This window comes from Bacillus rossius, chromosome 1, assembly GCF_032445375.1.
Source record: "Bacillus rossius redtenbacheri isolate Brsri chromosome 1, Brsri_v3, whole genome shotgun sequence".
NCBI classification, from domain to species: domain Eukaryota; kingdom Metazoa; phylum Arthropoda; class Insecta; order Phasmatodea; family Bacillidae; genus Bacillus; species Bacillus rossius.
Genome location: NC_086330.1, coordinates 233,264,348 through 233,287,401, shown reverse-complemented (window position 1 = coordinate 233,287,401; position 23,054 = coordinate 233,264,348). Strand labels below are relative to the sequence as shown.

The following is a 23,054-nucleotide window of genomic DNA, read 5'->3' as shown; positions in this document are numbered from 1 at the left end:
CTGTCTCGAGGGGATGACGCGCCTCATTCGCCGTTCCAACCTGAGACAGTGGGGGTCATTGCTGGTGCCCATTTCGAACCTCTACCAAAGGTGATGTTGTATACCTCATCGGTACCTTTAAATTTTAAGGTCCCCTGGCCATTACAATTATCAGAAATACAAGACGGTAAAACACTTTTGAGTTCTTGCCCCTCTAATGCATCCTCTGACTGGTGTTCAGTTTTCCGGGAATTAAAACAGGTTATGTTTTATTCTGATATGCTGTTGAATAAACTAAATGATGCAGCTGGTGAGAATTTGGAGTATGACAGTGTGGTTAATAGAGAAAAGCGAGGCTTATCTTTTATTGGCGATTTTGTAAGATGGTGCTGTGATGTGGCGGTGACCAGTCAAGTAGATAGTTTATTTCTAAATCAGCAACAGATTGCTCTGCATATTGATCAGATGGAAGCACAAATCATAGATGACCATGTGGCGCTTGCCAATTTGAGTAATTCTATTAGTGTTGTTAATGAAGCCATGACGAGTGTTTTGAAAAGAGTTCAAACGAAATTCACTAACCTTACTGATTACCTGAGAACTTTTAGAGAAGCAATGACAGTTCGTTTTTCCGGGATGGTAAAAGAAATAGGTCACTCTTTTCAGTTACAATTATTATTAGTGGTTCAGTTAGCTAAGCAAGCTCACACTCTAACTCGTACTGAAGTTTTGGATCAATGCCGCTCACATAAGATTCCTTCTGTTTTGATTACGCTGGCACTTTTGCAGGAAAAATTTGCAGGATTTGGAAACTATCCTTGTTAAAGATGGTTATAAATTAGCAATTAGTAGTACCCAAGTTCAGGCTTATTTCCATTTGCCTATTTGTAGATGTAATGCGTTTAAAGAAAGTCTGTATGTGTCAGTTAAAATCCCTATTGTACGCTATAGCTCTAATTGGAAGTTGTTTCAGTTTGTTGGTATACCTTTTCATTGGAAGAATAATACATGTCACCTAGAACATGAACCAAACTTTTTAGCGGTGGATGGTAACCACCTAGTGACGATCCAAGGACGTAATTTGTTGGACTGCCGGCCTTTGGAGGAGAATTTGTGTTTTGTGCCTAGATTTTCAGGAGACACCATGGGAAGTGCATTGTGCCCCAAAGCTTTGTTTCAGGGGGTTACAATCGAAAGACTTGCAGAACTTTGTACTTTTCAATGCCGTTCCGGAACTCACCTCATGATCACGCAGGCTGGGCCGGAACGCTATTTTTTGACTCACCTTAGGGGCAAGGTGGAGTTACAGTGTGCCAAGAATCCTAACCAAACTTTGATTATAGATGATGAAGAACGACCAGGTGCTGTGGACATAGAAGTTCCATGTGACTGTCGATTGTATTTGAATAGTGAATTGAAAATTACTGAATTGTACCCTTGTGACTATAGAGCTAAGTCTAAGTTTCAACTACTTCATGTGATACCAGCAGCCTGGACCAGGTTAAAGAAATTAAAGATTTTTCCACGGACTGCTTCCAGCCACACAGTTTTCCCCTCATTGGAGGATTGTTTAGATGAGGACTGACCCTCTGCCATTCCTCATTTGAATTTCACGGTTTCTCGGTTCACTAGATTGGACCCCATTTCTTTGAATAAACCGGTTGAAGTATTGAGTTTCATGGTCAGACATGTTCAAAGTATTGCATTATTTGTGATAGGGGGTACCCTATTTTTGATTATTATTAGAAATCCATACCTTGTGGGTATTGGAACATTCCCACATGTAGCTGCACTGGATGAGACCGCTATGTTAAATGCTGAACTTACTGTTATGGTTTTTATATTGGGAATTATAATTGGTATGTTGGCTTTTCTTATCTGGAAGTGTATTCAACTTAAACGAAGTGCACAGAAAAATTTGAAGATATCGTCCCCAGTCACGCCTGTTGAGGCCTCCACGAGTGGAGAGGCTATGGACTTACGAGAACGATTACGTAATGAAAATGTAATAAAGGCCAAATTGTTTAGTAACACTGGTGATGAATTTCTTGTAAACATCACACTTATCGAACCATGAGGTAAATTTTCTTTGATTGATGGACTCATCCTAATTGTTTACTGTTATCGCGGTTTGTAATTATTTCAAAATGGTATTTGTTGTTTAATGAAGAATTAGCTATGTTTTTAAAACAAAGTAAGTTACTAATTATTTGGGCACATTGGTGTATTGTTTATAAAGATTTAGATTTTGTTTGTTAACCAGAGATGACCCTAGGTGTCTGCTATTTTGATAGGTTATGCTGGATTGGAAGTTAAGCCAAGAAAGAATTCCTTATCTCCTTTACCTCCCTTCCATACTCCTTCCAGTGTCATGTACTGTGCGTTTGAACCAGATTTCCATGGACTCGGAGAGCCAGGACCAACTTTAAACTCGACATGTTGTGCTAGTGTAGAAGATGAACTGTTATAGCATCAATCATCGTGTCCATCCTCATTACCGAGGATCTGGGACTATACAGCCTGTACCTGGTGGTGGGAAAAAGTAACTGTTATCCCATCCAGGAATTGTTGTGGGCTGTGTGTGACTCCTGTGGAAGTGCATTCGTCGGATGACCCCAGTTGATTGCGACATGTATGTGTGGACTCTCAGTTTCTAGAAGAGAAGAGACGAGACTGCTTGGTCGCAGTGGGGTTCGCCGCTATCATGGCATTGCTACGTTGAGAAGCCAGTGCTACATTTCTGTACTAATGAGTTTGATGAACGTTCTATCCCGCAGCTGGTTGCTGCCATTACGACTCTGTGAAGATTTTGGACTTCAACTAACTTTTGAAACTTTTGAACTACCTTCTGGTTCCTACCTAGAAGCGTATCCTCTTGTGCCCTCGGTCCTTTTAAAAGGGGAAGGATATTTTGTTGCAGATTTCTTGTTTTGCTCGGGTTAACCTTTATTCGTAGGATGTAAGTTTTGTATCCTAATTATTGAATCTGCGGGGTAAACAGGCACCTGGGTTCATCAATGGTTAGGCGTTTTTGGATTCCCATACCTACCTTGTTTGAGATTTGCCTATGTTAGACACTGTTGTTAAATGACATTAATGAAAGGTTAAATTTATGAGTTTGTCATTTTCTATTGTTGAAGTATGTTGCTACCCCTATGTAAGTTTGTGTTTTTGAATCACCTAAGATTATTTTTTTTGTTGTTATTGTTTATTTTGTTGATGAATCTGATGCTGGGTATGAAAGTTTCACAGTATTGACGGATGGCACTGCTGGCAACATACAGCAGAGATGGCTGGAGCTGAGGGGTGCTACTCCAAATGGTGGAGCCCTGGACTTGGGGACGAGCTGCAGATCGTCCTCCGGGATCATGGTTCCCGCCGCCCCTTCGAGCTGTTCTGTCACCATACTCCACCTATCTCGGCTGTAGGCCAGTCAAGTTAGGCTTAAATGTGCTTGTACCTCAAGATTACTTTATTTAGCTCAATACAACTATGTACACTCATAATTGGAGATATGAAATTGTAATTTTATGATGTAAGCTACCGGATCAATTTTTGGATACCTCGAACCCGTCTTTAAGTTTAGCTCTGTTTGTTATGTTATTGATTCTCCTCTGGCCGGTCTTGCTATGACTTTTAGGAATTGGCTCGTGCCTCTCAGGCTTCTTTTGTAATCTTAATAGTTAACATTGTGAAATTTTCTTTTAATCCTTTGTAAATTTAAAGTTGTGGTTCTTGGCTTGTGGGGCACAAGCCCTCGTCGTCCGGAGTGATGTCACGCAGTAAAATTTTACGTGTAGGTTTTTTTGAACTTGGCTTTGTGCTTGTAGTGCTTTGTGAGCCCGTGTGAGTTCCTGACACTTGTTTGCGACACTCGGGCTTTGATTTGTTTTCCTGGCGCAGTAGATTGCTAACGCTCTCTGTTTTTCTGGGGCGGTGACGTGATTCGCCGCCCGAGAGCCTGGCCAGCTGCGCGGGCGGTTGCGTCATCCTGTCCTGGAATCTCCGGGAGTGTTGGCAGCCCTGGTTGGTTACGCTGCGTTGTTGTTCGTGCGCGTGACGTGCTGGTGTTTGTGTCGCCACCAGGTGGCAGAAGTGCGAGTCTAGCATGACCGGTGGAGGGGGGGATAGCGTCGGTTGGCGGAATGGCGTTGTGTTGTGGAATCGCGGCCGGGATTTTTGTTTTCGCGTGGGGTGTTCTCGTCGTGATGACGATGTGAAGTGGATTTAATAAAGGGGGCCACCCTGGGTGCGCCTGGTGTGGTTCTTCTCGGTGAGGTGCTGGAGGTCTGTCGGAGCCCCGGCCTGGCGGGTAGCTGCGTGCTGCCGTTCGACGGTGTTGTAAGTAATGGCGAACTCGTAATTTTCTTTCACCTCTTGTAACATCTGGGGGCGTATTTCAAACTTGGGTTAGGATGACTTAATGTTTTGATTCTTTCCAGGAGTGCAGGCAGTGTGTGGTATCCAGTAATGTAAACTTTCTTTCGTTAATTTAGCTTAAGGATGGGTCTAGGTGTGCGTTAAGAATAATCATGTTATTTTAAAAGGAAGTAATACTCGTTCTAAGAAGAGGATAAATTATTGTGTATTTATTTATTTTTATTGTTTGTTACCAGATATATTTTGACATGATTGACTTTATTTAATTATTTAATTAGTTATTTATTTACTTTTGTGTTGGTCACAGTTTACCATAAATAAAACCTGAAACGATGTGGGATAAATAATACTTTATTTTCTTTCAGTCAACACCCTACACCCCCTGTCCTAAGGAGGTTAGACCATCCCTGTACCAGCTCTACTGCTACCACCCCCCCCCCCTAATGTTTATTTTGAAATAATAAGATGTTATCTTATTTTTTTTATTTTTGAGTGACATATTGTAGATCTTGACGGAGACCGAGGGCGATTGCGACAATATAAAGTACGAATAAACCAATGCATGAAATGGTGCTAATAAAATCACTAACATGGGGCACAAGTTTTCTATGTGAAAATGTGATGTCATTCACATTAGGATAAGGAAATGGACCGCAAGAAGGATCGGACTGTTGTAGACTGTTGGGAAATGTATTATAATTGACTTAAAAATTGAGTATCTCATTGCACTCGGTAACGGATCTAGCAATAAAAGAAAGCTATTCCAGAGCTATATGTTAATTAACATTTCTGCTTCTCCTACAGCCTTGTATATGTGCTCACAATTGCGCATGACTTTTTTTAAATGTAAACCCTGCATGTACTAATTATTAATGCTGTTTCAACATGAACAAAATGTTTGTTACAAATGAATTGTCACACATCATTATGTGTTTTGTTAATGGTCGAGTTTCATTCAACTACATGTCTACTGTCAGCACATCAGTCACAAAAATTCAGCGCCAAAGCGAACACATACTGTATAGCCCTGCTTATTTGAGCAAACGTTCTTGTTGCTTTTAATTATTTTTTACAACATTCACTTTTTTTGTTATTAGTTATATGTCTAATGGTTCAGAGTTGGAATTAAACTTTCATTTTAATTGAATATATTTAATTTTTGTTCTTTTAAAATTTTCTGTACTAATTTCTAATATAAATAATTATATTGCCTATAGACGTAGAATAAACGGGAAAATTTATAATATGTAAAATGTTTTCAGTAATATATTACAGATACGATTGACTCCACAATCTGTGGCTATTTGATTTAAGAGCAGACCGGGGGGACTGGTCCGTAAATCTGCCCGCTGTGAGGTGGCTTTAGCACAGTAGTCATAGAGCACAACAAGACTAGTCTTCCCTGCAGACAGTCGTGTGGCATCTGTGTTGGCAGGTCCCCTCGTGGTTCTGCATGCTGTGCTGTGGCTCATCGGTACTCTACCACTACATCATCTGCAGCTTTAGGAGTCTCGTCAACCACACCATCAATAAACATTTACTAATTTTGACTACAAAAAAACGCGTGGTCGGCGAGACCTACTCGCAGAAGGGTGTTAAAAAGCTGCATGCAAAATTGATTAAAGTAAAAAGCAGAGCAAAAGTCAAGGAAGCAATCAATAGCCATAGTAAAAAAAACTCATTTAAAAGTGAGTTTCAGATGTACTCAAAACACTAGAATTTTACTACACTCTTTGTTCAAATAGATTATCTTACTTTCGAAATGAGTGCAGCATAAATTTCATCGCTTATTATACTTCATAAAAACAAGTAAGTACAAATAGTAATTTAATTTAAACATGCCATGGTACAAAAATATAATTACAAACGTATTATTAAATCTAAAAAAAACGAAGCAATATTAAAATCAGTCCCCTTATTTACTATGGTTTTTGTATCAAAGTCTTTGTAGGTTTATTATATGTCTGTCTTTAAGTGGTGCCTTTTTCATCTATCACTATAATTCGGTGAGGCCTTTCATATTCAAAATAAATTACGTTCGTAGTAATGCATATTATAATACTGGCCACATAATACGTGATGTGGCAATAGTTTAAGTGGCCAAAGTGACTTCCGACATGAAACTGAAAGTTTATCTTGCTAAACATTTTTCGTCACTGTTTATAAGAAGTAACGTTTCCATCGCAAAAGTGCATTGTTTCTTGAAAAACTCGTATTTGGGCAAAGGGAGGACACAGTCGTTCACTTACTTGATCGAAGTCTTGATTGCAGCTTACCCATCACGATCATCGTACGCTAAGTCCCAGCGTACGCTATTGGCAGTGTTTGCGGCCCACACGGCCTGCGAAAATGTGGTTGCCCGCTCGCCACAAAATCTAGCGACCAACACCCCCTTGCTTGGCGTATCATCGGCGTCTCCTTCTTCTAGCGAAATAACGCAAACTCGCAAAGGGCGCCGTCTTTCCACAAACACGGTGTATTGTTCCGCTCCACACAGAAACCAATTGACCAACACCTCTCCTCCCCCACTCGCTCAGCCGTTCGACAGAGCTCACTTCCCCTCTTTTCCATCACACGGCGAGGTGGCGTACAGTACACACACGTGACACACCAGCCAAAATATTGGCAATAGCGTGAACTGAAAAAGGCCATGTTCTAAATACTCCTACAAAAAAATTAAGGTTATAAACTTAATTAAAACTTAAAACTACCGTTAAATTACACAATACAAATAACCCATTCAAATGTGCAAAAGTAGCAGTACCAACTTACGTGTAAAATTACCAAAATAATTATTTCCGAGCCAATCGGCGACCCAAACAAAATGTGAAGCACAACAAAAGCAGAGAGATAATTTGTCAAAAAGTAGTCTCATTTTAACTTTCTCTGATAGTTCATACAGAGTCTGTACAACTGGAGGTGTGTGACGGCTGAGCACGGCAGTCGCAGAGCACTGAGACAGAGACTTCCCTGCAGACAGCCGAGTGGCATCGGTGTTGGCTCGGACACGCTGGCCGGCTCTTGGAAGGAACGTAAACAACTGCGCCGACTGAATTAGATACCAGCTTCTCCTCTATGCATACGCTCAAAGAATTTTATTTTTAAAATTAACATTTTATGATGTGTAAACATTTTAGTTTACAGTATACAGCATTTGGTAGGATTAATTTATTGAAAATGGAACGGAAGTCAAAGAACGGAATTGTGGCCTCGCAGTCTCGTAGATAGTTGAAGCCTCGTAGACTCACTCGTAGTGTCATAGTACTGTTGCCTCGTAATCTTGTAGTCCTGTAGCATCGTAGTCAATAGCCTCGCAGTCTTGTAGCTTCGTAGCCTGTTGTCTTGTAGACCCGTAGTCTCTTAACTTCGTAGTCTCGTAGTCTCGTAGTCTCGTAGGCTCATAGTCCTGTTGCCTCGTAGACTTGTAGTCCTGTAGCCTCGTAGTATTGTTTTCTTGTAGTCTTGTAGCTGCTTAGTCATATAGTCATGTAGCCTGTTGCCTTGTAACCCACTTGTAATTTCCATTAACCGTGAACTGTCGCCACATCTTGGAACGCAAAGTTCTGTTAAACCTTTCGACAACGGAGGCTTTGACATTACTAAATGTAGAGTAGTGTTTGGTGCCATACTTCTTCATCAAAGCCTTGAAGGCTGCATTGTAGAATTCTTTCCAGAGATCCGTTTGTTCATGGCCTCTGCTACTTCAGTGGCAGTCTTTGAATTTACAGGTCTAGCCCAAGCAAACTTGCTAAAAATATCGATTACTGTCAACATGTACTTGAAACCTTTATTCAATCGGGAATATAGTATCATCTCAACAAGGTCCGCCTGGAATAAAACATCAATTCCGTGAACTATAACTTTGCGACGAGGTATTTTCGTCTAGCAGGAGCATGAAGTTCGTGAGCGATTCCGGTTCTACTCATTGTACGTAGCTGGCTTCCCTCAGTTCTTCGAGTATGGAGACTATTTAGTTGATGTGTGAATAGTTTCCTGCACAAAGCGAAGCGTGTAACAGTCTAAGGCGATCTACTAATTCATTGGGGTCGTCCCAATACACATAGTCAAAGTTTTGACCACTTTCTTGCTTTTTTAAACCGTCACCATGTATTGTTAGTTCACTGAAGAGATTAGCGAGAATGTCGATTTTTTCATGATCTTCGTCTATATATGCCACTATCTGGATCGTTATTGTGAAAATGTGCATTGGTTAGCTCTAGCATTTTTTTGTACTCTTGTAAATCTTTGTGAAAATATCCTTTAGGCTCCCTGCGAAATAGCAACTCGTACAGACCCGGAGTCCCGCGCGTTTTGAACTCTTCTACGCGGACATATTTCCTGGTAAAAAGTCTATTTCTTAAGCACCGAGGAACCACTTATTATGTTTTCTGTACACTCCATAGGTCGTGTCATTATTCCGACTCGTAAACGATATCAGGTATGGACGAACCATTGCATTAACTTGGTGTCCCTTTATCGGTATTTTTTTTTTCGTGTACATGGACTCTGTACTTGTAAAGTCCTCTTCTTCTCGATCTGGTTCATACTTTCTCTTCTTTACAGTTGACATTTCATCTTCAACTTCTGCCTTCACAGTGATGGTTGGTTCTTCCTTATTTTTAAGTTCGTCGAGACGACTAGTGATTGGCTTAAATATATCTTCATTTTCCATCTCACGTGCAAGTCTGGTTCTTCTAGCAAGAAGATATTTTTCACAGACAGACTATAGCACGATGAAGGTCACTGGCCAAGTCCGACATTATATTGGCTGAAGACATATTGCAAGATATCCTTTTGTACTTTTTTTTTATTCGTTCGCAGAACCTTATTTCTTGTGTTCGGCTAAATCTGAATTTGTTGACAAGTGAGTTAGTGATGCATTCAGACTACTTTGCAAAGTCCTCAAATCGTCACGTCTTTGTGCATTCGATACTTCGATCATGTCGCGAATTCGAGAATCCAAGGCTTCCACACGCTGGTCGATGACTAGCAGGTACTCTAGTAATTCGTTTTTCACACTTACTACTTTTTGAGCCAGTAGTGAAATGTATGTGTGGATATGTCGTCGTGAGACTTGAGAGCAGTACGTAAGTCTCGACTGCCACGGCCGAATTTCGAAATGCTATGACTAATGTTTGATGATAAACTGATCGAAACCTTGTCTGTACCTTCCCTTATATAGAGGCCAGTCCTTGACTACAACTGCAAATCCGTGCTTGTTTTTCCAACACAAGGAGCACATGTCTTTGAATTCCTGGAATGTCATGTCAGTGTTTACGTAGTCATCATAAGCATGACGTAAATTAAGTTCATCCATGCGAAAAAGTACTATGACATACAGGTTGTCACGTACCAGATGCATGGGAATACGACTGTACGTCTGACATAGGTAAATACAGTCCACTTTGGCATGCCTACCCATTAAAAGTACTCTTGTATTATGCCTTGCTTCTCGCACACGACATCGTCGGAAATAAACACCGAATTGGCTCTTGCTTCGCCAGGAGGAACCACATCCACATTTTCATTAAACGGAAAGTACTCCAGACCATCCACCGATCGTAAAATCGTTGCCAGGCGCTGGTACTTTGGCTGTAGCAACGATTTGGAATATAGGTACACGTTTTCGACCATTTGGTTCCTCTAATAAACTCAGTAGAACGCACATTTTGACACAGTTGGACGGACCTGCCATTATGCATCGTATGGTAGAAAGCAACAGTAAACCATGACGCGATTCGCGCGCACAGGCTTGGTCGTTCCGTGTTATGCGCACGGGCAAACACGCTTCTTGCTTGCCAACTTGCATTGTACTGACGAAATTGTATAAAAGCAAACACATTTATAATTTCTGGTCAGTTGTGCGCAATGACTCGAAGAGGTAAGAACAAAAAACACATCGGTGCAGGACTCGTAAACTCGCTGATAAACAATCTACCTTTCTAGCTACACATTTCCGGCTACAGGTTCTGCGGCCCCGGCACTAAACTAGCGAAAAGGTTAGCTCGTGGTGACGTGGGCATTAATTCTCTCGACGAAAAGTGCAAGCAGCACGATATTGCCTATTCACTCAGCAAGTATCTGGAATCCAGGCACCGAGCCGACGAGATATTGGCACACGAAGCCGAAGATATAAGTAAATCACCGAACGCGGGACTAGGAGAGAAAATAGCGGCTTGGGGCGTTTCAAAATTCATGTAGGTGAAGAAGAAATTAGGAATGGGTGCTCGGCGAGCTAGCTCCATTAAGTCAAAGACTAATTCACGCCAGATCAAACGCAATACCGGTGCAGGCATACAAAAAGTCAAGAAAAAATTGCAGACTCTCGATAAGAAGATTATTGGAGGATTTCTTCCATTGCTTTTACCTGCATTGGGAGTAGTATAGGAAATAATGTCCGAGAGCAGGGTTCAGGGTGTGGTGAGTGGTGCCGACCGAGATCTGATGTCACGAGCATTTCTGACGTCATGGTGCCCATCTCTGATGTCACGGCGGCCATCTTGGATCCGCCATCTTTAAACGAACGCCCCACTCACTCATTATGAAATTTTGGTCGGGGCCACCATATATTAATTATTTCTTTTCCCCTGGAGGCCGCCATCTTGGATACCGTCGACTTTGTTTCTGCAGTTTGTTCCTAGAGAGCGACATGGCGCTTTTGATTTTTTTTCTGTTCTGCTGGAGGCCGCCATCTTGGATACCATCGACTTGGTTTCTGCTGTTTGTTCCTAGAGAGCGCCTGCATCGCTCTGTCTCATCACATAAGGTCGATGTTCCATTACCTACCAGAACTATTATGGTACTTATCGACATATTAAATTAATTTTTTTATGCAAAATACATTGGAAGCGCTGTGATTCGAACCACCACAGCTCTGACCTCTAGGTTGGAAAACATACGCCTTTAACTGCAAGGCCATCGAGACATTTACCAGACTGATAATTAAATAAGGTATATATAAAAATAACATGCATATTCGGAATTGTAATTTTTTTAAATTTAAAGTAATAATATTATCACCTCTTACAGACAGAACCGACATCTTGAATTAAGTCATAACTGTTGCAATTCGCATTACGGCCGCCATCTTGAAAATCCGTAATTTTTATGCTGGTAATTCCAAAAAAAAAACGAAAAAAAAAATTGAAAAATTGCATACTACAAATGTTTAGTTACTTAATTGTTTTCGGTCCTCGATTCGATTCCCGACGAGAGTAAATCAGTAATTTATTAATATATTTAAAAAAAATCTCAATATAAAGTAATAAAAATGTCATGCCACACACGACATTATGAATTATGTCACCACTTGTATAAATTATCGTGAAAGGCACCATATTAAAAATCTTTATTTATTGTCCGATTTTAATGAAAAAAGTTCAAAATTCACCAACAAATTTACTTATTTGAAATACTGATTGATTAGATAAATTCCCGCCCTTGGTTCGGAACATATAAGAGCAAAAAAATAAAAAAAATAAAACGACAGATCCTTCCTCCATGGAAGCCACATAGACTGACCTCACACCACCAATACCAAGGTATATATCGTCAACTGGTATGACGTCATGTCCGCCACCTTGTCTTCGTCCGCTGGAGACCGCCATCTTGTTTTCGTCTGTAAGAGTGTGCTGATGCCATGTTAGTATAATTTTCTGTTCACCATACTTTTGACCTCGACTGTTGGCATTGAACTTTGACCTTTACCTTGAACTTTGACCTCGACCTTGAACTTTGACCTTAACTTTGAAATTTTACTTTGACCTTGACGACAATCGTGGATCCGACATTTTGTGTTCAGTACATGCTACCAGTAGCTACCACCTGCTAGAGGACTTTGCTACCATCTTGTTTTCGTCTGCTGGAGGACACCATCTTGTTTTTGTACTCGTCTTATAGAGTGCATTACCATCATGCTAGTTTTATTCTAACCCCGCTAGAGTGCAGTAATAATTTATTATTACGGAGGCACCCACCATCTTTAAATTTGGGCACCATCTTGGATTCGTGTAATTATTTAGCTAGAGATTCGGGAAAAAATCCAAAATTCATCAAAAAATTCACTTCTTAAAGTAATGATTTATTCGAAACTTGGTTCGATCCCTGGAAGGTATAAAAAATAATTTTATGTAAAAAATAATAAATTAAATAAATCATGTTCAAAATCATAAAAGAAGCATATAATCATCTACTACCAGCCTCCAGCATGCCATTACGAACACCATCTTGATAATTTGTATTTACTGACCTATAAATTCGGAAAAAATTCCAAATTTCAGCTAAAAAGTAATAAATCATTAATTTACAAATTGATTCCTGACATCGGTTTGATTCTTGAACAGTGACAAGTGTAACTAAATATTAAATAAATTTTATATTCTGGTTTCCATTACCTTTTGCGGAGTTTATTAATTATTAACTCTACAAAAACAACTCAAGACAATATACCTGACCAACGAATTAAATATGTTATCGATAAACCTAACACGAAAGTCTAGTTTTTGATACTTAGAATAACCTTTAAAATGATCATGTACAAAGCCATCCATACATATACACCAAGCGTCTTCGGACCGCAGACCAGGACATGAACAATGCCAGACATATAGAGCATGAACACACAGTACACACAGTCCACACAGGAAACGGAATGAACACACAGTACACACAGTACACACAGTACACAGGAAACGGAATGAACACACACAGTAGCGGAAACACAGGCTTAGTTAGAAATCATAATACAAGAAATGAAACATTAAACTTTTAATTTCAATTTTTAATTTATTTCTAAACATTATACAAATACAAGTAAAACAAGCCATTATTGTATGTAGCTAGCTTCCCTCAGTTCTTTGAGTATGAAGGATATTTCTTTGATGAACGAATAGTTTCCTGCACAAAGCGAGCCATGTAGAAGTTTTAGCCGGTCAACCAATATGTTTGGATCTTTCCATGATCTGTAATCAATTTATTCTACCACCATCTTCCTTGCATGTTCATTATAAATACTTTTAATATCAAAATCGCCCCAGTGATCATAATAAGCTTTATCAGATTTATTTATTATAACACATCGTTTCCATCGTTTCGGTTTCAGGACACCACCACATTCTTCGATCTTATCAGCTGTAGGTGCTTCATCACAGTGTATGCCTTTGTCAACAGCCTCAGAGTCACTGTAGCAATCACCGTAGAAGGCATCGTCTTCACTTAGATTACCGTAAGAATTCGATATCGATGATGTCGAAGTGTGTTCATCGTCTTCATGCTTCCTTTTTAGGAGTTCATCATTTTTAAAGTAGGAAAGATCTACTTGAAATCTGCTTTAATGTATTCTAACTTTTCACGTTAAGGATTCTTCCATTGTCTTCAATCTTCCATAAATCATCAACCTCCTTCAATTTCAGTTCTTTGTCGAGATCGGAAGAGCCACGAACATAATCTCTCCCAAGACAAGGAAAATTATTGTCGTAATGCAGATCACTCTTCTTTAGTCTAGTAGATCCATCGATGTCCTCTATGCCGTAAGTGGGCTTGGATTTACATGTTCTACCATGTCTTTTTATGCTGTCAATTCGTGTTAATAACCTGCTACACCGATTACAGCTTAACATTTTGCGTAGTGGGTTTTTAACACAATCATTCTTCTCATGACGTCTAGCATTCCTTCTCATGACAAAATTCTTGCTACAGTATCTACAGCGGTTTCCTTCCGATTCAGCTGCAGATAACAAACCATGATCCATGGTAGCTTCTGTGACTAATGTTAGATGCAAACTGGCAGTTTTACAATTGGAACCATTACTTAAATAGAATTTTTTAAATATTTCATCAGGAGAGATAAGTTATCTTATGCAAAGCAACTTGTTGTAAGTAGTTCTGCTTGTCAACAACAGATGATGCCACATTTTGCTTGCAGGTAAATATTATTTATTTTATGTGGGATGCGGGATGATCACTAACGATCGAAAAATAAGGAAGGCTTCGCTAGACAATAAGGAGAAGGAAGTTCACCTTGCATGTTAGTGCTTCTCAGATGTTTCAGGACATATTATTTGACTAAATAATGGTTTAATTCATTTTTTATTCCAAATGATAAAATTATTGTAATACGCGACACAAGGCTACGAGGCTTCGAAGATTCATGGCTCCAACTGGCTACAATAGCTCCATTCAGCAGCGAGAGTTAATTTATCTCATGCAAAAGAACTTTTTGCAAGTAGTCCCGATTATTGACATGAGATGTCCTCATGTGTTGTGTTGAGTCAAAATTTATTTAGTTCTTTTATGTGGGATGCGGAAGGTTCACTAACGATCGTAAAAGAAGGAAGGCTTCGCTAGACACCAAGGACAAGGAAGTTCGTTTTTCGTGATAGTGTTTCTCATTCGTCTTATCACATATTTTTGGACTGAGTAATGTTTTTTTTTAATCCACCTGATAAAAATATTGTCAGTTCTGAATTAGTAACAGAAATTCACAATTTAATTGCATCACATGATAAAATGACATCACTCATTAAGTATAAATCCTTCATGCAGAGATCAATTTCCTACAAATAATCAGGAACACTCGGAGAAAACCATCAGATGTCTAGCCAGGAATAATCAGAAGCACTTGGAGAAAACCATAAAAATATTGACAAGAATAATCGGGAGCACACGGAGAAAACTATCACACTTTTTACATAATAACAGAAAAACACATAAAAAAATTATAATAAAAATTAAAAAATTGAAAAAATCACAAAAAAATCTGCCTGCGTGTAACTTCACATTTGTAGAACAAGGATAGAGTTCTTGAGGAGGATTATATATATACAAATCTACTGTTTCACCCGTGATGAAAAATTTGCACTCTTGACCCCTTTCCCCACATCTTAGAGCAGAATTTTGGAATTTAGTAATAAAATTCGCACACTTGACGTTTAAAATTAAAGGAAAATTACTGTCTTCATCACTCTCTATAGAGCCCACACAACCCCGGGTACTTAAGCCAGTAACGAATAACGATGGAAGCGCTCCAACTAGAAGTTTACTCAGTAAAAGAAGCAGAAAACAAACCGCCAAGTGCCAGGCATGTTTAAAGCGGGAGCTGTCAAGGAGATTGAAATAAGTATTGCATAACATTTTCGCTCGCGACGTTGAGCTACACATGGAGGTTACAATTTTAGGACTGCTTAATCGGTCTTTGCCAAGGTAATTATTAAATTTCAAATGAGAACGACCTACATCCGCCTTTCCCATCTGATAGCGAATTCCCCCCCCCCCCTTATGTGACGTGTCTTTAAATATTTTGTTTAACAATGCTCATTTCATGACGGAATTTTTACGATTCTTCCTAGCGAGTTCCTTTCAAGCTATTAAACAAACTTCTGGCATTATCTTTTAGATAGTAACGGTTTGTTTTGCTAACTACCAACCTGAGTGGCTAACAAGGAACAAACGTCCACTCTACAGACTGATACCTCACCGGTAGGCGACACTGTTGCCACATTCAGCCCACTCAAGGGTTTCGGCAGAGATATTCCATCGAAACTCCCCGCCCAATGTCCGCGCGCCACAAGAATGCGAGGCTGAAGACAGCTGCAGGTATAGGGGCGGGGCAATGCACGGACGATACGGCCCCGTGACAGCCTGGCGACGCGACGTCTGGCAACACCGCGCGCACTGCGATCACACTGAGCCAACAGCTGTCTGCGTGTCGGTGTGTGCGCTTCGCTTTGTGATGGATGCCAAATCCCGAGGCCAGACGAAGGCACAACACGCTGTCGCAATATAACTGAATATCTTTACTAACAGGGCCATTTCGCATATAGGTAACATAAAATTTCACAAGTCACAAGTGAATTCTACAAATTGCAAGCAAAATCCAACATTCGCGTGTATATTCTTCACGTGAATTATTGTCAGTTACGGTTCATAAACTAAATATCACAAGCAAATACTTATAAATTATTTTAATTCTTCTAAAGTTTGTTATATCATATTAAAAGTCAATAACCAAAGATTTTAAATTTAATTTCTCATCAATAATTACTTTTATGGTAATTATATATATTTACTACTGACACTATTGAAAAAGCTGTTCGTAGATGTTGAAGTTACAAGGGTAAATAATTTCAGGGGTACCTACAATTCATATTTAATTTGTTAGATATTATGAGTATGTTTCTAATATAGTCATTCTTATTACTAAATTAAGTTGTCTTTTACACTTGACATCATCTTCATTTTTGTAACAACTTAGTATCCATTCAATATTTTCATAAACGTTTGTATCTTGTTTATCGTGTTTAGATTTATGTTCTGAATGTGATTTAACGTCTTTAGTAATAAGTATTATATTGTAACGCTGTGGTTAAAAATTGAAAAAAAAATTCAACAAATTAAATAAAATAATCAATCAAAAACTATCATGAGTTTTCTTTAACTTCATTGGGGGGAAAACTGTAACTCAGAGAACACACTCGCTTAGGCTGCCAATAGGTTTATTCTTACAATACAACTTAACTAGATAAAATAGTTTTCATTCTAGGATCGAAAAGAATGGGCCTGTTATCCCGTACGGGATGTCTAAAGAGAGATAAATAAATGGCGATACTTAAAAATAATTTAACACTAAATTCAAAACCAGTTTACATTTATTATCAATTTTCTTATGTTCAAAACCAGTATCTAGCAACAGGGAGTCGTTACAGGTAATGATTACATTTTCAATAAAAATTCACAACTATTTCTCAGTTATAACTCATGAAATAACTACTAAATGACCATACAAAAGAGAGAGAGAGACAGAGAGAGCTTCTCCAAACTTTTACCTAATCCTTTCTAATGCGTTAACTTAAGAACATTAAAAACCAGAATTTATTATTAAGGCCATGAAAATATAGTTCTGTACTCACATTTTCAAATAAGCTGAACATTTCTTGATCCCTCAGTTTAAAACTAACATAGGGGCCTCTCCTGACCTTGAAAACCCGAAAGAACTTTACATTTTCAAACAAGGACTCTGCCGACTCGCTAACAAGTCGGGCAGCCTCACGACCAGTAAGCCTACCCTGACTACATCACAAACTAAGGCTACTCGTTACCACTGGCGAGAGGCATAGCCTTCACTAGAGTGAGCCTCCACCTCTCTCCAACCTGCGCTTATATCTCCGCGCACCGCCGCGCCTACCAGCACAATCCTTGGTTATTGAAAACAAATTTACAAACCACTAACCAGGACAGCTGAGCAGGCTACCCCCTCCACCCGGACGTGTGGCCACACCGCACCGTGCGGCCTGTTGCGACAACAAGCCTCAGTAACCGCGGCCATAAACTGCACCAGTGTGCAGCCGGACAAACAATCTACAAAAGAATGTGCAATCTGCAAGCAAGCAGCCCCGTTCCCCAATTACTTGGTCACGCCACTTGCGCCGACAAGTGAACACAGCAGCCAGCCCAGAGTCCCATCAGTAAGTCCCCAAATTTGACTTACAAAATCCTGTAAAATTTTGAACCGCGTGTGCCGTTACATGACTTACAATTCCACGCACAGAAAGTGACATTATTATTTTTAACAACATTATAATTCTATTTAGTATTATTTGTTTATTTCCCCGATATTAGTATGTTTATGTTTTGGTGTATCTACGTGTGCTACACTCTATGATATAGCACGAACTTACACGGAACAGCAATAAGCTAGACCCCTCTAGGGCACAATTGACTTTAACGGCATAAGAGATTTTCTTCACGTATTTTGTATAACAGTGTGTTCATTGTTAGAAATTAGCATTTTAAATTTAACGTATTTTTATATCTTCATACATATTGCCGAAAGTCAGTTGTTATTTTTAATGTGTAAAATTACGTTAACTTTTTATTGTTTCGGCCAATGGGAGGTCAGGTTACAAAAGTTGATAGTTTTAGAACTTCTAAATAGAAAAGAGAGTTATGTAATGTGGCGCAAGGGGCGTAATCCCTTTTATATTCATCCATATTTCTGGCTATAATAGGCCATCCGAGTGTATGGATGTGTTAAATCTGCGTAATATTAAATGTATGTATTAATGAAAGGGCATATCTGGAAAGATATGTAAGTAGGAGTGCATATACAACGTGAGTAAAAACGGGTAAAATTTCGCATAGTATGAGACATTGTTATAAGCTAAATGTGCTAGTATTTTCTCTACATCTGAAACTATTGTAAAATTTGAGAACAGATTAACATCATTTAAAGACTTATATTGCAATCCACTTAATCGTCACGCATACACGTCACAGTCAATACCTAGAGGTTATACGAGAATGGAATTTCATTTTTTCTATCGACACAACAATAGAGCTAAGCCGAGGTACAATTTCATAAATTAAATATTTAAATAATAAACCATATTTTATCAGTTTTCTACGATTTATGAGTGTGAGCACATGCGCCATTATAAATTAAACTGTATGAACAATTGTTAGTGACACATGTGTGCAACCTATTTCCTGCTTGTTTTAAGTACATAATTTATACCACCTGCCAAACCAGAATTTTCAATATTATTATTTTATTAAAGACTTTCTTTTAATGACATTTTGTTTTATTATTAATAAGTCTTGCGCTTCTCATACCTATAATTCTTGTATTTCGTTTAAACTACATAATGAATTCAAGGTAATACTTTTTTATTGTTGTTTTTTTTTCATTTGTGTTTCTTGTAACAAAGTGTATATGTTTTATATGTGTCACCACGTCCACCAGGTGTATATGCATAAAGTAAAAATGGGCCACATACTCAATACACTGACTCCACATAACTAATAAAGTAATGGCTATAATAAAGACCACTACAGAGAGTGGCTTTAATACACGCGACAATATGTTTTATGTTTTTGTTAATATTATTATGCCTGTATATTTATTTTCTGTATGATTTTTTGTATTTATTGTTGTCACTGCTAGTGTGTGGTACTCTTCTTGCCCTCGCGTGTTAACCATTTAGAGACTTCTGCCTGCAATGGTATCGACGGTGGTGGGAGTCCATACACTGGCAGTGATAACTGTGTACCTGTTTATATGTGTCGTGCCCACCACAATTGTTTAACAACTGTTGGTCAGCATGAAACAAATATAAATAAATAAATCTCAGGATGAGATCACTTTAGATAAAGTATTTCTTACAACAAATTGGGCACTTTTTGCGGTATCAAACTAATATTACAAAAAGTTTGCCTTTTTACTGCATCAGTGATTGGGCCACAGTTTTTTTCTAAATGACACTCGGCCAATGAAAAAAATTGGTTGTCTGTAAAGTCGGTTTACGGACGATAGTTTAACGTGACAACGTCATAACAAAACATTGATGAAATGATTGATCCAGAAGAAAATGAAATATATTCGGCCTGAGACTGAGCCGTAATAGGTTTTTGCAACCAAACCATTTAGGCATTAAAAATATTATATTCTTAGGAATAATTTTTTTTTAAATTTTTCTATCTTTTGTATCATAAAATCTATCTCTGCATACCTTTATGAATAAAATTGAATAATTTTTTTTTTAATTATCACCATTTTGTATGGATACAAAGGAGGAGTGAAATGAAATCTACAATTTAATTAATAAATTTACTTTTATCTGCATTCATTAATTCAAATGTATTTATTACTTTTGAAGTGTCGTGCGCGCCGTATTTATTTTTACAAGTACAAAAAAAATTTTCAGCCACCGGGATTTCTTCCGTCAAACTATCGATTGGTAGTCAGCGTTGCTAACCGCACAGTCACAAGGCCATATTGGAAACAATTGTTTCAGATGTTATAAATTAATAATATTCCACGCACGATATTTGTTTGAATTTCTTTTAACTAGCATATTCTCTGTTGAACTCGAAATATTTACACGCTCGTGGGCTCATAACTATAATACGGTGTGTGATTTAGTTGATCAAATAATAACTCATTACAAATAATTACCAATGTCAAACTAAAGCGTGAAAAGTATCATACCAGCAATAAATATTTAGTTACACAGCTAAAACAATATTCATACAACGCTGTTTAAATGTACTGATTTACACTAGTAATTAAAATAATATGTACTTGTAAGAACGCCATTTCCTTGCGAATATACTCCCGTGGCGCGGTGCACAACAATAACCTCGAACCCCGCTATGTTGTCGTCTGCCCCAAGCCGTGTGTGGCAACATGCGCAGGCGTGATCCAACCGGCGCGACCCGCCTATCCCTGCAGCATGGTGGGGTGATATAACTCGGCCAAGATAACAATGTATCTCGAAAGAATGCGGTCGCGCGCGAGAGAGACAGAGTAAGTAGCTGACCTGGCCAATCGGTGACGAGCAGCAGGTGACGAGCTGGCTATCGCCAAGTACAGTCAGCGATGCGTGACAAGTGAACACGTCAGTTCATCCGGCGTGGTTAACGTGTGAGTTCGTGAATTGGAATGTAAGGTTGCTGCTTGCGTTATCAACTATCGAGTGGAATATATGCATTAATAACGTTATACAATAATGGCATTATCTAGGATAACGCGTCCGACTAGTCAAGCACGTGAAATTATAGGAAATGTTATTTCATATTTTGATGCAGAGAAGCTTGCTGGAAAACACTCACATCCCATCTAAAATGCTACAAAACGAGCTGCAGCTGCGACTGGAAAATCTGTGGGAACAATATGAAAAATACGTAAGGAAATGAGCATAGCAAAACTTACAGATACACGAGTATGTACACCGGGCAAACAACGGAAGACAAGCCGTAAAAAAATTGTTCTGGAAGATTTTGATTTGTGTGTTGTTCGACGTACAGTTCAAAACTTTTATGCCTATCGAAAGGAAGTGCCAACATTGAAGAAATCTTTGTATGTATTGCGGAAAGAAATCGATTTTGCTGGAAGTAGAGAAACGTTGCGGAAAATATTAAAACAGATTGGCTTCCGATTTAAGAAATGCAAAGACAAGAGACTAATATTGATGGAAAGGACAGATATTGTCGCTTGGAGGGGAAGGTATTTGCGACGAATGAGGGAAAATGACAGTTTAGGTGAGAATAAATTACCAGTTGTATATGTTGATGAAACATGGATACATGCAGCATACACTGTGAGCAAATGCTGGCAAGATCCAGATATGCAGGGTGTACTTAAGAACGACAGAGCAGCACACAGATGGATTATTGTGCACGCTGGTTCGGTTTCGGGTTTTGTTCCTGACGCATTCTTAATCTTCAAATCCAAATGTAAAAGCGGAGATTATCACAATGAGATGAATTATGATAACTTTTCCAAGTGGGTACTTGAACGGCTTATACCTAATCTTCCTACACATTGCATTGTTGTAATGGATAATGCATGCTACCATTCAGTGCAGATTAATAAAGCCCCGACTGTGGCATCGCGCAAGGCGCAAATTCAAGAGTGGCTGAATAGCAACAACATTGCTTATGAAGAAGACATGACAAAGTCAGAATTACTTAACATCGTCAAGTGCCAACGCCCGTCTCCGAAATATCGTGTGGACGACATCCTTGAAAGACATGGTCACGAAGTAGTCAGGTTGCCACCGTATCATTGTAATTTAAATGCAATTGAATATATCTGGAACATTGTGAAATCTCGTGTGTCGGACAAAAACGTTTCACAAAAAGCCGACCATATACAAATGTTGACAGAAGAAGCCATTAACAGCATTTGTGAAAACGACTGGACGGCAGCTGTGTCACATGTTAAACGAGAAGAGGAGTACTGGAAAAACGACCACTGCATTGAAGAGGAAATGGAAAAATTTATAATACGTCTAAACGGTGACAGTGAAAGTGAAAGCGATGTTTGTGAAGATACTGACAGTTCCAGTGATGACAGTGGTGGATCCTCGGATGGTGTACTTTCAGGCTTCGAGTGTCTGAACTAGGCAGTTGTAAGTACACATGTATTAATTAAACATCTTTGTTGTGCTTTGAGTGCGTTAGATGTAAATGGTAGGCCAGATGCCATTCCATTTCTATTTATATGTTCAACAAACAGCAGTTGTCTACTTGTTATGTTTGTGGACCAGTTGCTGTTTGCATGCAACCTGAAGGTACCTATATTCTAATTGTGCGGATGTGTATGCTATAACAAACGTATTTCACTTGAATATGTAGGAAATAGGTGGAACGAAACGTGAAATCAGCTAATATAGTGGCTGTGTTATTGACGTAGGTCCACAACAGTTTTCACTGAGTGTACCGCTCCCGCCTGTAGTGTGTTACTCAGGGAGGGGACTGGAGGAGGTGTCACGACACTTCCCCTCAAGGGATACATTGTTAGCTTGGGGGCGTTATACCTGAGCAGTACGCCGCCACGTGCCGGCCGAGTTCTCTGTACCGCCCGCAACATACCAGAGAGATGCCACGCATGCGTAAACAGGACACATCTGTAGTGGGACATCCGTAGTGGGGACAATTTTTCGTGCGTGCAGCCAGCGTTCATCGATTTATTAGACGTTGTCACGTCAAAATGGCATTAAATAAACCATAGCAGTAGTGTTTTGCATTTCATTGTTTTGGTTATAGATAAAGTGTTCCTGCAGCGAGTATCGCTGTGTATCCATAACCATTGTCTTTATTAAATGCATAAATTCCAACCACAATCTAAAAAATATATTATTGCACCTTTTTTTAGTATGTTATAAACCTATCCAAAATAATTTCATTGTTTTATTTGA

The 23,054-nt window shown here is 39.0% G+C and overlaps 1 protein-coding gene and 1 long non-coding RNA gene across 2 annotated transcripts in view; both read right to left on the bottom strand.

Annotated features, from left to right (window-relative positions):
* The window catches only part of LOC134527362 (uncharacterized), a 36,763-nt gene extending 28,317 nt beyond the window's left edge, over positions 1 to 8,446 (bottom strand). Inside the window, exon 1 of the long non-coding RNA XR_010074171.1 lies at positions 6,609 to 8,446. This is a non-coding gene — a long non-coding RNA (uncharacterized LOC134527362). The remainder of the gene's footprint in view (positions 1 to 6,608) is intronic.
* Positions 1 to 23,054, bottom strand: part of LOC134527357 (ribosomal protein S6 kinase alpha-5-like) — a 736,083-nt gene that overhangs the window by 598,220 nt on the left and 114,809 nt on the right. The gene's annotated exons all lie outside the window — the stretch shown is intronic.